The sequence below is a fragment of the Sus scrofa genome, chromosome 1, assembly GCF_054392235.1.
Source record: "Sus scrofa isolate SSC_HxYL_T2T_F1_AM1 chromosome 1, Sscrofa_HxYL_maternal_Yorkshire_Landrace_v2.0, whole genome shotgun sequence".
NCBI lineage: Eukaryota > Metazoa > Chordata > Mammalia > Artiodactyla > Suidae > Sus > Sus scrofa.
Window position 1 is genome coordinate 166,149,802 of NC_139383.1, and position 4,812 is coordinate 166,154,613.

Below are 4,812 nucleotides of genomic sequence, written 5' to 3' on the forward strand. Positions count from 1 at the left end.
AGAGGAAATAATCTGAAATGAAGTTGGCTTAAAAATATTACAGCAAAACTGATGAATTTCAAAACTGGGGATTTTGGAGGAAAGCATAACATAAAATCTAGGAGAAAAATTAGTTAAATTAGCTCTGAAATACCAAGAAAATTTGAGATAGATGTAAGAAGTAGTCTAAGCAAACATACTACCCAGAACAATGTACAAATATTTAGCTAAAGTGAATATTTTCTTTAAAAATATGCAAAAAAAATGGAAAGAGGAAAAATGCATTGAAACAAACCCAATACTCTTGAAAAGAAGAAAATAAGATACCCAGTCTTAAATTTCAACTCTTACATTTTATTTAATGTTTGATTCTAAAATGGGCTCAGATAACCCATTAATTCTTCAAAGAAAAGGCTTATTTTTCTATCAAAATATTGATTGGACTAGCTTAAGAATATCATACCCTGTTTTAAACAGGGAAGATGGAGGGTTAGTGTACTTTTCAGATTGCATCCTAAAAATACTGCAACCTACTTTAAGACTCTTTAAAGCCTTTTTGGAAGATATATGGAAAAAATATATTGGAAATGATGTCACTTTATATCTCCATTTTTTTATACGCTAAGATCAGCTATCATACCAATCCAAGGGCATTGAGCATATATGGTCCTATTTTTGAAAATAAACCATATGGTCCTGAGTGAAGAACGTAATGAAGAATGCATATTTTCATATAGTAGTTGGTATCTAAATGCATCTGCTGGCACCAGCAACTGTTGCCAGGGAAATTGTTAAAATTTTAATTTAAGAATTGGTTTCCACATAAGACAAATTTATTATGCTGTTGAGTTGGCTGAATTTTCTTTCTTTTTTTAGAAATGCTTTATTTTCCATCCTCCCATTTCTATTTTAAGAACTTGTGGAAGAACTTTGGACCACTCAGTGGTTTTTCCTACCCATTCAGTGGCCTGAAAAGTGGGAGCTGCAGAGCAATCTTCGGTGCAGGCTGAGCACTCCAGTCTTCAGTAGGGAACTGCTGGAAGGACCCAGAAGGCACCTGCATGCCTTTGGACCAATCTGCCACCTCAGGTTGAGTAGCAGTGAACTCAGGACCTGGAGCATTCTATTCACCCTGAAGTTCCTCCTTGGTCACAGCCATCTCAGCCGCTGCCTCCTCCTCCTTTTCAATCTCTTCAGGATCTCTGTAGAAGTAGAAATCAGGCATGACTTCCCATGGGTGTTCACGGGAGATGGTGCCACACATCCTGGGCAAGCATTCACCACATCAGACCCACTGAGTGAGCTCTCTTGTTGTTGCACAGGATGGCATTGTCCACATAACGCAGAGGCGAGTCTGTGTTACACAGAGCAATGGTAGGCAGGTTAATATAAGAGGCCTCTGTGAGAGGTTGGTGGTCAGCTCTTGGATAAGTAACCACCAGAAGTCTTGGCTCCCAGAAGGCTGCCTGGATCTGGTTAGTGAAGTTTCCAGGAGTGAAGTGGCCAGCAATAGGAGTGGCTCCAGTGGCAGCAGCAAACTTCAGTATAGCTCACTGGCCAGTATTCCTGGAGGATGTGACACTGACATCAGCTGGGTTTTCAATGGCAACAACGTCACGAGCCATCCACAGAAGTTTCTCCCGGGTTCTCTTCAGATTTATGATGTAGATGCCATCGCTTTTCCTTTTGTAGATGTAATGTTCCATTGGGAAGTCAAGCCTGGTGCCACCTCAGTGGGTTCCTGCTGCAAAGAATTAGAGGACATCCTCCTTTTTCATTTACAAGACATCAAGGGCTCCAGACAATGTGAAAGTTTCCCTTTAAGTCACAACAGGAACCAAGAACAAAGCCATATGGACTCCTATCCGGGCAGCACAGAAAGAGTTGGCTGAATTTTCAATTTTTAAAATTTTAACCAGAATTGTATTAAGTACTTAAGTCACATAGTAGCTGAAGTTATACAATATATAAAATGTGTAAATGCAGTTCCTTTATATAAGAACAGTATATACTTTTTAATCATACACATATACAAATGCATTGAAATTAGAAGAAATTTTGTAAGATGTTGTCAGTGTAATAAAGGTCATTTTTACTGTGGTGTGGTTTCTGAGTTGATCTGCTTTTGATCAAGCCTAGAATTATCATGTGATAGCCAAGTGAGGATTAACATAATTTTAATGACATAAAGTTAGTGAAAGAAACATTCTGGAGAATAAAAGCACATTAACAAGTTTTCTATTTTACTATGCAAAGGATCTATTAAATGGATTTAACAAGCATGGATTTCTAAACACCATTGAAGGGCTGTAAAGCAGTGGCATCTCAGGAACCTATGCTACACAATTATTAAATATCTTCTTGTCATACTTCATAGATTCCACTTTTAAGTTTGACTGAGTCCTTCCTTGACTGAAAAAGCAGACAATTTTTATTTCCAAAAGAAATTTATGAATGGATAAAATATGTTTATTTTAATAATTGGTAAAGAAATTTAAAGTTTATCAGGTAAAATACTGAAAAAAAAATCCTGAGATAATCACCAAAATATCGACATGGATGTAATACAGATATGTGAAAATTATTATAAATTGAACTATAGACCTAGTAGTCAGAAAATTATAAACAACTAAGAGAGTGTCTGAATTGTGGTAAATCTGGCTGAAATATCCAAACACCCAGAATCAGAACATCAATTTATTGTATTGGGGAGCAGATATTACAAACTGAAAGAAAAGCAAATAGAAGGTAGAAGATTCCAGACCTAATGGAGCAAAAGCCGAGGTTAGAACAAATGCGCAGTTCAGTCTACAGCTGCTGTATCAACTGGGTTTTATTTTTGTAAAGTGAACGCACATTTTCTAATAGGAAGTGAGAACAGCAGGCTGCCCTTTCCCAGTTCCTAAATGAGTGAATCATGTCATCGTCTCATCACAACTACCATCAGCTTGCAGTGTCAGCGGCTTTCCTTCAAGGATCCTCAATATCTCATAAACTCAGCATAGACTGAGCTGGCTTCATAAAACTCTGGGGGAATCAAACTGCTCTCTCCTCTTATAAAGAACACGTAGACTTTGTGCTATGTAGCAATAAAGTACACATCAAATTCAAGGAGACATTTTCATTCACATTTGAAATCCAGTTTAACAACTATTTTGTTGTTCTTAATTGACCTTCACCTCTAACTATTTGTTGAATTTTTCAGTGGAGAAGTATTTCCTCTCCTAATAATTAATTGGTAGACTAATTATCTAACAATGCTGTTAGAGACATGGCATAATGTACACCAGGTGTCAGCAAATTACAACTAGTGTGCCTAAATTTTTTAAAAAAGTTTTACTGGAATACAGCCATGTCTATTTGTTTACATATTGATTCTCACTTTCCTGCTAAAATAGTGAAGTTCAGAGTTTATGAGAGAGATTTCTGGGCTCCAAAGGTGGAAATATTTACAGAGTCTTACAAGAAAAATTTTACCAACTTTTAGCATAGAGAAGAAAAGTTAGATTTAGAAAAGAAAAGTTAGATTTAGAATCCAGGATCCTGAAAGTAAGGTTTGTCTTCACCTATTTTATAAGGCATTCCACTTCATGAAACCTTAGTAAGTACACATATAAAATAAAAATAACCATTTCTATATCTCAAATAGAGATGAATGTTGAAAATTACCTATAAAATACAAAACATATATACAAGTTTTTACCACCTAGGGGATACTTTTTTTCCCCTTTAATTTCTTATTGATCATTCAACAAATAATCACCTAGCACATAGGTATTCTATTAGCTATGAGACATATAATAGTAAATAAGGTAGGAAGAGTTTTTAATCTTAAGTGATTCAAAGCCTTGAATCTCCCAACGCTAAGATAGGCTAAATAAAATTTAGACAAAAAAGGACTTCAAAAAAAAAAAAACTTTAAATATGTCAGTTTTCCTCTTAACCATATTCCATTACCTCTCCAAACTGCAAAGTGACTATTTTATTTTCCCCAGTTCCAAAGTGTACCCTCTGGAAGGAAGTCACTATACAAAATCCACTCTTTTTCTTCTTCTTTTCTTTTTAGGGCCGTATTTCAAATATGGAAGTTCCCAGGTTCCCAGACTAGGAGTTGAATGGGAGCTGCAGGTGCAGCCCATGCCACAGCCACCACGCAGGATCTGAGCCACATCTGCTATTTATGCTGCAGCTTGGGGGAATGCCAGATCCTTAACCTACTGAGCAAGGCCAGGGATCAAATTGCATCTCATGGACACTATGTAGGGTTCTTAACTCGCTGAGCCACAGCAGAAACTCCACACAGCCCACTCTTTTTATTTATTTATTTATTTATTTTGTCTTTTTGCCTTTTCTAGGGCTGCTCCTGCGGCATATGGAGGTTCCCAGGCTAGGGGTCGAATGGGGAGCTGTTGCTGCTGGCCTACGCCAGAGCCACAGCAATGCAGGATCCGAGCCATGTCTGCAACCCGCACCACAGCTCACGGCAATGCCATATCCTTAACCCACTGAGAAGGCCAGGGATTGAACACACAACTTCATGGTTCTTAGTCAGATTTGTTAACCACTGAGCCACAACAGGAACTCCCACACAGCCCACTCTTAAGGAGAGTAGGGTTGTGTTATCTTTCCTTGAGCGTGGAATATTTGTATTAACTATTTAGAGTTATTTTGCATAGATTTTTCTATTATTGTTGATTATTTTTTGTGTTCAATCATTTATAGTCATTACTATAGTATAGTATGATAGATTTTTTAATACTTTTGTTTATAATTTAGTAATACTTTATTTTGTTGGTAAAATCATTCCAGCATTTGCCATTGGGAGTTCTTCAG

At 36.9% G+C, this 4,812-nt stretch overlaps 1 pseudogene; it reads right to left on the bottom strand.

Annotated features, from left to right (window-relative positions):
• Positions 1 to 851: 851 nt before the first annotated feature.
• On the bottom strand, positions 852 to 1,704 carry LOC106509056 (small ribosomal subunit protein uS2B pseudogene; annotated as a pseudogene).
• Between the last annotated feature and the right edge of the window lie 3,108 nt (positions 1,705 to 4,812).